Source organism: Salmo salar, chromosome ssa12, assembly GCF_905237065.1.
Source record: "Salmo salar chromosome ssa12, Ssal_v3.1, whole genome shotgun sequence".
Lineage (NCBI taxonomy): Eukaryota > Metazoa > Chordata > Actinopteri > Salmoniformes > Salmonidae > Salmo > Salmo salar.
In genome coordinates this window covers 75,124,213-75,136,631 of record NC_059453.1, presented here as the reverse complement: position 1 = coordinate 75,136,631, position 12,419 = coordinate 75,124,213, and the positions used below count along the sequence as shown (strand labels likewise).

The following is a 12,419-nucleotide window of genomic DNA, read 5'->3' as shown; positions in this document are numbered from 1 at the left end:
AACATTCAACATGGAGTGTGTAATAGTCACTTATCTGCTGTGAACACTATTGTAGAAGTGCTCTTGAGCTTTGTATCCATCCACAGCCTCAGACCCTCTACTCTAAGGACAGAGTACATGGGTAAACCCGCTGGAAGAGACTTCTAAAAGCGGTAGCAGAGATTTGGGGAATTACTCCAACCCCCTAAATCCCTATCTGAGGCTGTAAATATGTCTAGTCTGGGGGAAAGGAAGTTGGATCAATCTAACTTGCTTGTTGGTCCCAACTGCTTTGATGCAAGCCCAGCCCAGTCACTAAAAAGGAATGTAGTTATCTATACACACCAGAAAATGAATGTTCTTTCTTTATTTCTCTCTCTCTCTTGCTCTCTCTGTTGCTCTCTCTCTCTCTCTATTTTCTTTCTCCTCTTGCTCTCTCTCTCCCTCTCTCCTTCTCTCTCTCAATCTCTTTTCTCTATCTCTCTTCTCTCTTGCTCTCTCTTCTCTCCTTAGTGATCAGCTGTTGGGGTGAGATTCAGCTGCCTTGGTGTTGACTCAGTGATAGTCATCATCACCATTTCCCACATGAAAGGAGAGAAGAGGGTGGTGTTACATGAAATTGTGGGTCAACTCAGGCCATTGGATCCATTGCTCTTTCCTATAGTGACAGATTCTTTTCGTTGTTACTTTAGTTCGTTCCTTGGTAAGGTTTATATAATATTGGTGTATGATAAGATCCTCTCAGGAAGTGCAACTATAAAACATATTTGACATGGCTTGTTCATCCCTCGGGGCAGTAAGTATACACTATCGTTCATCTTGTGCTTTGATCCTACATGCTTTGGAAGGGAGTAAACCTGTACTCCTCGACTAAAATGACCATGCAGAGGCACTGCATGCCTACAGTAAAGTAAATGTTATCTGTGGCATGTTCCCCAAGCTGGCCTCATATTTTTATTAGAGCATTAAAGCAGTTACAGGCCCTGGATAAGTTTATTGAGAAAGTGGAGAGCCCATATGAAGTTAGCAACAGTCCCCAGACCAGCTGATCCATTCTGCGGCTATGAGGAGTGGGGACGCTGTCACTTACAGTTCCTCATAAAATCATGTGGAAAGGCCTTAAGTTCAGGATGAGGGGTAATTGATACTCTTGTGTGTGGGGCTAAAAGACGTGCAGACCAGGGAGAAGCGGTCTGCCACGTGTGAAGAGGGAATCCAAGCCAGACACAGCATTGGGAGCAAAAGCTGTAGGCTGACTCAAGGAGGTAAAGGAGAACAGAAAGAAGACTGCGTTTTCCTCAAACTGTGGAGGTCGTTCAGAGCCACCGGCTGGTTTTACCAGCTTCACAAACTGTTTATACAGCGTTCAACCACTGTTTCAAAGAGTTCTGTTGTTTTGTTTTTTTAACTTTCCTTTTTGGCTCTTGGCTAAAGCAGTGCAGAGGCTTTTGAGGAAAAATAAACACATCTTGATTTAATTATGAACTCCCCCTCATTGCACCGTTTCCCCTTTGAAATCAACCACATTCAATGCAAGACAAATAAGCAAATTAGCAGCAGCAGTCAGACATTGTTAAACACTCCTAACACTGATTCTGGAAAGGAGCTCAGATGGCATTACAGGCTTAGAGCCATGCAAGTGTTTGTAAATTACAACTAACCAAAATAGCCAAGATAGAATGAATCTAGTAGAAAACAATCAGCCTGTTTATTTAGTCACTTTTAATTGCAGGTTGAGTCCACAAATAAACCGATCAATACCAAATCACATCCGAAATGGAAGAATTCATGTTGATTGACTTTCCATAGTTAAAGATGCACTCCGGGATCTAAAGCCTAACCAATTTGAAACATATAGCACAAATTGGATTTGGAACATATCACACAAATTGCTAAATGTGTATGATATAATATAAATGGCAAAACTCGTAACATATCACACTAAATGGATGACGTAGTACACAATTGGATACACAATTACACAAAAAAACGGGTACCACTTTTGGCTTGTGAGCACCACTTTCAAAACTACTGAGTGAAATTATACAAAAGTTAGAGAGTACATCCTTAAGTCAAATTAATATTTTGGTTTGCAACTTGACACACTGATTTCATTCCAAAAGTGTAACTATTCATGTTGGTCCCAAACCGACAGACCCCTAGGACCCAGTTTATAGTTCTGACAACTGATAGGCTTATACTGTATGTCAATGGTTCTACATTTGGAAGTTGTTTTATGATGGAAGTACAAGGTCAATATGAATTGTTTTGTCACAAAACTATGTTCCAATTGCCTAGTGTTCAATAACTGTCTTGCCTGTCTCCATTCCCTCATGCTCACTGTTGTGGAAGAGCTGAAAGGTGAAAGCTATTGTTCACCTCTGTGGTTTTTAATTGTAATTTTATTTAACTAGGCAAGTCAGTTAAGAACACATTCTTATTTTCAATGACAGCCTAGGAACAGTGGGTTAACTGCCTTGTTCAGGGGCAGAACGACAGATTTGTACCTTGTCAGCTCAGGGATTCAAACTTGCAACCTTTCAGTTACTAGTCCAATGCTCTAACACTAGCGGTACAGAGTCAATGTGCGGGCCACCAGTTAGTCAAGGTAATTGAGGTCATATGTACATGCAGGTAGAGGTAAAATGACTGCATATATAATAAACAGAGAGTAGCAGCAGTGTAAAAATGGAAGGGGGGGGGGGCAATGCAAATAGTCTGGGTAGCCGTTTGGTTAGCTGTTTAGGAGTCTTATGGCTTGGGGGGTAGAAGTTGTTAGAAGGCTTTTGGACCTAGACTTGGCGCTCCGGTACTGCTTGCCGTGCAGTAGCAGAGAGAAGTCTTATGACTAGGGTGGCTGGAGTCTTTGGCAATCCCTCCAATACCGCACGGTCCTTCTATTCCCTTTCTCGCTCTCTAGCTGGCTGACCTGGGGCAGTTGATTCAGGGAAATTGTTTAATTTGCATGCAAATGACTCCAAAACACCAGTTATTCACGCCACTAATTATACCAGTGTTGGGACGGTGACTTGCTGACATCACGGATGGTCATTAGCATTCGGGAGGGGAGGGGCGGTGGTCCTGGCAAGGACAGGCTCCTCCGTTATTCAGCCAGTCACTCAGCGCGAGCAAGTCCCCTGCTCAGCGCTCCTTAAGCGCATACAGTAAAGGAGTCCCTATGGATCGTTTTTCAACTTTCTAGCTTTCTGTTGCTGCCTCCGTAAATTATTGTTTTGGATTCGATCGAAACGTAACCTACGAAGTTAAGGCTATTGCATTATCTCAATGTAGGTGGACTAAATGTAGGGGTATTTGTGTTTAACCGCTTATTGGGTTTTGTGTCGCTTTACCAATCCTTGCGCTTGGTGAATGTGTTTGCAGAACAGCTTGACAAAAAGGCTCGCAGAGCGAAGAGGACAGTAGCCTAGAGGAACAGATTGCGCCTTCGCACTGACCAGAGAGTGAGAGTGCAGTGTCGCAGGAATAGTAGACTATGAAAAGGCTTGCAATGAGGAAAGTGTGGTTGAAAGCTATTATCACCGGGTGCATAGCCATGCTCTCCCTCACACCTACTTGGTAATAAGGTAAGCATTGACTACATTTTACCGTTTGGGCTCCGTTATTTTGTATCAATCTGTTATTTACACAGCTGACACGGCTATCTTTGCGCGCTGTTGTGTCCGGACCATCAAGACAGGATCTATTTCAGGGTTTAAACTGTGGCTAAGTTTACTCAACATTGCCAGTTTGAGTGAACTTTTACTGCCGTTGAAAGGTCGTGTTTAAAAGGGGTTTGATATTTCCTGACTGCAAGATGTGTGCTACAATGTAGCCTATGTGGCTCATTCGTGGTGTGCTCGATTTAAACTCAACCCTATCAACATCAATGAGGTATGAGTTGAAATGTATTTGAACGACTAGGTAGGCCTATTCATGATTTAGAACTAGGCAAACATATTTACATTGCAACTACTAAGCAATTACACTGATTATTCTGTAATATTTTTTTTTATTTGAACGTTACATTATTTTTGCTCGCACGCAATAGTTGCACTAATAGTCTCACTAATCTTCACCTTACTGACTCATAGGCTATCCTCTGTAATGGATGTGTTGTTATCCATTTTCTCTTTCTACTCTTCGTGGCGCGGCGGTCAAGCTAACTAGTTTTTTTCAGTGGGATTAGTCTTTGTTGTGTTGCCTCTATGGTCTGGACCTGGCCGGCCGCGGGATTGATTGAGTCAGGATAGGTCATTTGGGATTAGCATATGAACGGATTTGGGGGAATAATGAATAATGGGACACTCCAGCAGCTGGCCCGAGACTCCAGGGGTAATGGAGATATCAGGCTGCATTGCTCTGAAACAGACATTTAGACTACAGGTAGCCTCGGCTCATAGGCAACCAACCATTTTATCAGTCTTGATGTGCAAAATAATGTCAGGTCGGTTTTTGACCATCCCCTTTCAACACCATGAAATTGTTTAATCTGGTCCACTGTTTTAAGCCATGTTTAGACTAGTTGTGTTTGTCAGCATTTCAAACTTGCTGATCGTTTGCACAGATCGGTTCCCCAATGACAGTTAGACAATATCTCATGAGAACAGCATAGCTACTGTTCCATATAGGGACTGAGGTCTCAGGAGCCTGAAAACCTGCCCCCATGTGACATACCATGCATCTGTCCCAGTAGCAGTTACCGAACAAGTAACACTTATGAATAAGTAACATGATCATCTGGTATAAAGCTGCCATCCTCAGTTAGATGTTACATAAATATCTAGTCCTCTCTCACTTCCTGCACTTCTGACACTAAACCTTTCCAAATTCCATAAAGATGCAGTGTCGTGAGATGAAGTACATTCTGCGATAAAGTGTCCAGTCAATGTATATCTTATGGAGTGTGTGTGTTGGACAATACTTATTTATTGCAGTAGGTGGGTGCAGGCCTAATCTCCATTAGATTGAACATATTGGATTGAGTCGCCAGTAATTAGCTACTAATAAACACCTTTTTTTGTTTGATTCCTCTTTGGTATGTAGTGCAATCCAGTTTAACACTGATTAAAGCTGAACATGTCTGCTTCAATAAATTACCAAATTAGGACAAATTAAGACTAAATGCCCATCTGATCTCAGAACAAAAGGCATTTAAAAAAAATAGAGAAATAATCTGTTCCCCTATTTTCCCTGCCTGTCCAGAGAAAACAAAAGAAGCAGAAATAATAGAAATGTGGCTGCTGCCTGCCTCCAGCTGTTCCTCTGAACCTCTTCTCTCCTTCTCCTCTCCTCTGAGCTGCCATTTAAACATGCTGTCTGGAATGATGACACGGAAAAGCAGCAGCGGTTCTGGGAGCTGCTCTGGAATTAGTCTGGAATGGGGTTCCTTTCGGATACCACATCAAGCCCACTCAGCTCCATGGCTGTTTTTCAGGAAGGCAAGGGTTGTGGATGTGATGAACACTTTAGAGGAGGTGTTTAAGAGCCTGGATGACACCTTGCCCTATGGCAAATGAACCTGTTAATATTGGGTTAGTTAAATGAATGGCACCACCACTCAACCCAACCTCTTGAGATGTCCCTGAGTTGGCAGAGGATTTGTACCAGTCCATAGGTGGCTATTAAGAGTTCCACAGTGGTGAGTAATACTGAAAACAAAACAATAGGTATCTCTAGTCTAGTAAGAACTTGTCTGTGTGTGGGTCAGTCATTTCTTGGGCGTTAGGTTCACCAGTGGACAGAGTCTTTACGGTTGGTGTGTCTACTGACTGACTGTGCAGTGTGTCAGACTGTAGCTGTTTAACTTGGCTGTTGCCAGGGTGATGTAGAGGAGCAATGCAATGATTAACACTGTGGTGGTGAATGATTGTCTGCTTACATCACAGTCTCAGGGATTACTGTCCACTCAGATACCTTCCAGTCATTAGAAGCTTCCTGCAGTGTTCTGCTCTGGCCATGGAAGGCTTTATCTGCCCCAGGAGAGGAAAGGCCAGTCTACTTAATTTACTTCATTTCCCTACCTTTTACTTTGTGGAGTTTTTTTTAGAAGGCGTTAGTTAAGTACTTGACTTGTATTGAAGTCATGTAGATGACCAGTGTAACATGGGGTAGTGTTTCAGAATAGAAATCCCAGTGATGTGCACCTTGTTGTAAATCAGGGGCTTAGGCCCTGGGCATATCTCTGCCAATCCTGATGCAGGGAGATCAGATGTTTGGAAGGTGAATCACTGGATGATGGCCCCATACATCTGGAGAGAGACAGGCTCACGGGTCCCACGGGACTCAACCCTCGTGCTCCCATGTCCAGTTCAAAGACAATGAGAACAATTGGGTTGGTGTTTGTAAGGTCTCTGTCTGTATCATTTTAAAACAGAGACACTCTACTCTAACCAGGAATGCAGTGTGAAACACTCTCTTCCATGCCCAATGTACTCCTCCAGGCTATATTTAAACCCCTATCTCCATGCCTGTTCTCCATCCAAAGGCAGACTGAGCCCCTAGCATGAAAAGTAGTGGGAGATGTGTGTGTAATGTTTTTTTCTATTTTATTTGTCATGTTTTTGTACCCTCTCTCCTGTGTTCTAACGTATGTTTGTGTGTGTGTGCATATATGTGCATACTGTAAAATTATTAAGTAACTGGTTCCACTGGTTCTACTTTTCGGTCAAAGTGTTACCTGAACTTAACATTTTTAGTTGGCACAAACTGCAACTTGAGAGAACTTCAGCATAAATTAAGTTAACTTAAAATGATGTGTTTGCTCAACTTGACTCACATTTCTAATCCAAGATGGCATAGCAGTCAGACATCCTTTGTCCTCGTCTTGTCGTGGCCCGTATATATATATTTACATCTTTTCTTCACATATCTTTTTATATTTTTTTCTCTCTAAAAACTCAACTTCAAAACATTCTCCTGCAACCCGCCTCACCAATTTAAAAAAAACTAGTATTTACCTCAAATCTGAAATCCACAACAGAAACTAGCCAGAAGTTAGCCAGTTCACTAGCTAATGTTAGAACTCAGCTAAACACGGTTGGCGGTCATCAGCTATCCCTTAGCTCGAAAAGCTATTGCCAGTTTTGTACAACGCGACTCAGACCAGAGCATACCGGACCTATTTTCTCTCCATATCCCCGGATTTCTGCCGCAAGCTCTGGACATTTACACGTGGATCTTGCAGCTAGCTAGCTGCTATCCGAGTGACTATTGGCTAACGTTGGTCCCGGAGCTAACATCAATTATTCCGGAGCTAGCCAGCTGAAGAGTTCCATCAGCCACTCCTGGGCTACAGTCACCTATCCGGACCCATTTTACTGCCGATGCGGAGCCCCATCGGGCCTTCACACTGGACTACCGACGTTATCTGCCCGAGGGAGTTATCCAACTGGCCCCTCCGTCGCGACGTAACCTGAACGCCCATCTGCAGCCAGCTAATCATTAGCTGTCTTATCGGCTGCTATCTGAATAGGTCTATCGGCCAATTTTCTTGGGCCACTATAACTATAACTATTTTGCCAATTGGATTGGTCCCCTCTACCACACGGAACCCCACTAATCTACTGACGGAAACGCACAAGGTGGCTAATAACAGACCATCTTCTGCCAACTTGCTACGCATGGCCCGGCTAGCTGTCTGAATCGCCGTGACCGCAACCGACCTCACTACTCACTGGACCCTTTTGATAACCTGGCCAAGCATGCCTCTCCTTAACCTCTCTAGGGGAGGTGGGACGAAATCGTCCCACACTATTCAACAGCCAGTGAGAAATCAAAGCGCCAAATTTAAAACCACAAAATGTCATAATTCAAAGTTCTCAAACATAGGACTATTTTACACCATTTTATAGATACACTTCTCCTGAATCGAACCACGTTGTCCGATTTCCAAAAGGCTTTACAGCGAAAGCAAAACATTAGATTATGTTAGGAGAGTACATAGACACAAATAATCACACAGCCATTTTCCAAGCAAGCATATATGTCACATAAACCCAAACCACAGCTAAATGCAGCACTAACCTTTGATCTTCATCAGATGACACTCCTAGGACATTATGTTATACAATACATGCATGTTTTGTTCAATCAAGTTCATATTTATATCAAAACACAGCTTTTTACATTAGCATGTGATGTTCAGAACTAGCATACCCACCGAAAACATCCGGTGAATTTACTAAATTACTCAAGATAAACGTTGACAAAATACATAACAATTATTTTTTAAATTATAGATACAGAACTCCTTTATGCAATCGCGGTGTCAGATTTTAAAATAGCTTTTCGGCGAAAGCACATTTTGCAATATTCTGAGTACATAGCTCGGCCATCACAGGCTAGCTAATTTGACACCCACCAAGTTTGGGGCTCACTAAACTCAGAATTACTATTAGAAAAATTGGATTACCTTTGCTGTTCTTCGTCAGAATGCACTCCCAGGACTTCTACTTCAACAACAAATGCTGTTTTGGTTCCAAATAATCCATAGTTATATCCAAATACCTCCGTTTTGTTCGTGCGTTCAGGTCACTAGCCGAAGGGTGACGCACGAGCGCATTTCGTGACCCAAAAATTCTAAATATTCCATTACTGTACTTAGAAGAATGTCAAATGCTGGCAACGCTGTATTCATTCAAAGACTGAAAGAAAAAAATGGAGAAGTCTCATGACCGCGCATCTCCAGTCTCACTGTCCCTAGGCTGACCACTTACAAACTCTGCTGCTGTACTTTGCCCAGAGACAGCAGACACCCCATTCCACTTTCTGGCGGCTTTAAAGAGCCAATGGAAGCCTTATAAAGTGTCACGTTACAGTACAGATGCTGTAATGTCGATAGAGATCCAACAGAAGGACAACAAATTGTCAGACAGGGCACTTCCTGCATGGAATCTTCTCAGGTTTTGGCCTGCCATATGAGTTCTGTTATACTCACAGACACCATTCAAACAGTTTTAGAAACTTTAGAGTGTTTTTATATGCTTATTCTAGTTTCTGGGCAGGAGTAGTAACCAGATTAAATAGGGTACGTTTTGTATCCGGCCGTGAAAATACTGCCCCCTATCCCAAAGAAGTTAATGTCAATATGCCTTCTCCATTGCTCTTCTGGTTAGTGTTTATTGGCTTATTTCACTGTAGAGCCTCTAGCCCTGCTCATTATACCTTATCCAACCTCTCAGTTCCACCACCCACACATGCGATGACATCACCTGGTTTCAATGATGTTTCTAGAGACAATATCTTTCTCATCATCACTCAATGCCTAGGTTTACCTCCACTGTATTCACATCCTACCATACCTTTGTCTGTACATTATACCTTGAAGCTATTTTATCGCCCCCAGAAACCTGCTCCTTTTACTCTCTGTTCCGGACATCCTAGATGACCAATTCTCATAGCTTTTAGCCGTACCCTTATCCTACTCCTCCTCTGTTCCTCTGGCGATGTAGAGGTGAATCCAGACCCTGCAGGGCCTAGCTCCACTCCTATTCCCCAGGCGCTCTCTTTTGATGACTTCTGTAACCGTAATAGCCTTGGTTTCATGCATGTTAACATTAGAAGCCTCCTCCCTAAATTTGTTTTATTCACTGCTTTAGCACACTCTGCCAACCCGGATGTCCTAGCCGTGTCTGAATCCTGGCTTAGGAAGACCACCAAAAACTCTGAAATCTCCATCCCTAACTACAACATTTTCAGACAAGATAGAACGGCCAAAGGGGGCGGTGTTGCAATCTACTGCAGAGATAGCCTGCAGAGTTCTGTCCTACTATCCAGGTCTGTACCCAAATAATTTGAACTTCTACTTTTCTAAAAATAAGTCTCTCACTGTTGCCGCCTGCTATAGACCACCCTCTGCCCCCAGCTGTGCTCTGGACACCATATGTGGACTGATTGCCCCCCATCTATCTTCAGAGCTCGTGCTGCTAGGTGACCTAAACTGGGACATGCTGAATAACCTCTTACATCTAGACGTTCCGCTAGCGGAACACCTGCTCCAATATCCAATGATGGGCGTGGCGCGAAATGCAAACTCCTCGAAAATCCGAAAACTTCAATTTTTCAAACATATGACTATTTTACACCATTTTAAAGACAATACTCTCCTTTATCTAACCACACTGTCCGATTTCAAAAAGGCTTTACAGCGAAAGCAAAACATTAGATTATGTCAGCAGAGTACCCAGCCAGAAATAATCAGACACCCATTTTTCAAGCTAGCATATAATGTCACAAAAAACAAAACCACAGCTAAATGCAGCACTAACCTTTGATGATCTTCATCAGATGACACTCATAGGACATTATGTTATACAATACATGCATGTTTTGTTCAATCAAATTCATATTTATATCAAAAACCAGCTTTTTACATTAGCATGTGACGTTCAGAACTAGCATTCCCACCGAACACTTCCGGTGAATTTACTAAATTACTCACGATAAACGTTCACAAAAAACATAACAATTATTTTAAGAATTATAGATACAGAACTCCTTTATGCAATCGCGGTGTCCGATTTTAAAATAGCTTTTCGGTGAAAGCACATTTTGCAATATTTTGAGTAGATAGCTCGCCATCACGGGCTAGCTATTTTGACACCCACCAAGTTTGGTACTCACTTACCTTTGCTGTTCTTCGTCAGAATGCACTCCCAGGACTTCTACTTCAATAACAAATGTTGGTTTGGTTCCAAATAATCCATAGTTATATCCAAATAGCGGCGTTTTGTTGTGCGTTCAAGACACTATCCGAAGGGTAACGAAGGGTGACGCGCCCGGCGCCCTTCGTGACAAAAAAATTCAAAATATTCCATTCCCGTACTTCGAAGCATGTCAAACGCTGTTTAAAATCAATTTTTATGCGATTTTTCTCGTAAAAAAAGCGATAATATTCCGACCGGGAGTCGTTGTTTTCGTTCAAAGACTGAAAATGTCAACATGGAGTCGTCTCGTGCACGCGCGCGCCAGTCTCATTGTTCTCAGATCGACCACTTACCAAATGCGCTACTGTTTTTCAGCCATGGCCTGCAAAGTCATCATTCAACGTTCTGGCGCCTTCTGAGAGCCTATGGGAGCGTTAGAAAATGTCACGTTACAGCAGAGATCCCCTGTTTTGGATAGAGATGACAAAGAAGGCCAAGAAATGATCAGAGAGGGCGCTTCCTGTTTGGAATCTTCTCAGGTTTTGGCCTGCCAAATGAGTTCTGTTATACTCACAGACACCATTCAAACAGTTTTATAAACGTTGGAGTGTTTTCTATCCAAAGCTAATAATTATATGCATATTCTAGTTTCTGGGCAGGAGTAATAATCAGATTAAATCGGGTACATTTTTTATCCGGCCGTGAAAATACTGCCCCCTATCCATAACAAGTTAACACCCCAGCCATCCTACAATCTAAGCATGATGCCCTCAATCTCACACAAATTATCAATGAACCTACCCGGTACCACCCCAAATCCGTAAACACGGGCAACCTCATAGATATCATCCTAACCAACTTGCCCTCTAAATACACCTCTGCTGTTTTCAACCAAGATCTCAGCGATCACTGCCTCATTGCCTGCATCCGTAATGGGTCAGCGATCTAACGACCTCCACTCATCACTGTCAAACGCTCCCTGAAACACTTCAGCGAGCAGGCCTTTCTACTCGACCTGGCCTGGGTATCCTGGAAGGATATTGACCTCATCCCTTCAGTAGAGGATGCCTGGTTATTTTTTTTAAATGCCTTCCTCACCATCTTAAATAAGCGTGCCCCATTCAAGAAATTTAGAACCAGGAACAGATATAGTCATTGGTTCTCTCCAGACCTGACTGCCCTTAACCAACACAAAAACATCCTGTGGTGTTCTGCATTAGCATCGAACAGCCCCCTTCATATGTAACTTTTCAGGGAAGTTAGAAACCAATATACACAGGCAGTTAGAAAAGCCAAGGCTAGCTTTTTCAAGCAGAAATTTACTTCCTGCAACACAAACTCAAAAAAGTTCTGGGACACTGTAAAGTCCTTGGAGAATAAGAGCACCTCCTCCCAGCTGCCTACTGCACTGAGGATAGGAAACTCTGTCACCACCGATAAATCCACTATAATTGAGAATTTCAATTAGCATTTTTCTACGGCTGGCCATGCTTTCCACCTGGCTACCCCTACCCCGGTCAACAGCACTGCACCCCCCACAGCAACTCGCCCAAGCCTTCCCCATTTCTCCTTCTCCCAAATCCAGTCAGCTGATGTTCTGAAAGAGCTGCAAAATCTGGACCCCTACAAATCAGCCAGGCTAGACAATCTGGACCCTTTCTTTCTAAAATTATCTGCCGAAATTGTTGCAACCCCTATTACTAGCCTGTTCAACCTCTCTTTCGTGTCGTCTGAGGTTCCCAAAGATTGGAAAGCAGCTGCGGACATCCCACTCTTCAAAGGGGGGGACACTCTTGA

General features: G+C 42.9%; 1 protein-coding gene across 5 annotated transcripts in view; it reads left to right on the top strand.

The window, feature by feature from the left end:
* Positions 1–12,419, top strand: part of LOC106565843 (prickle-like protein 2) — a 119,613-nt gene that overhangs the window by 85,812 nt on the left and 21,382 nt on the right. Inside the window, exons 1-2 of one of the 5 annotated variants that reach the window (XM_014133427.2) lie at positions 3,071–3,266; positions 3,361–3,563. The exons of 2 other annotated variants lie outside the window; for them this stretch is intronic. The gene's annotated coding sequence lies outside the window, so the exon portion shown is untranslated. Of the gene's footprint in view, positions 1–3,070; positions 3,564–9,716; positions 9,754–12,419 lie in introns of those variants that run through there. 2 more of the 5 variants (XM_014133426.2, XM_045691773.1) reach the window with 2 other exon arrangements.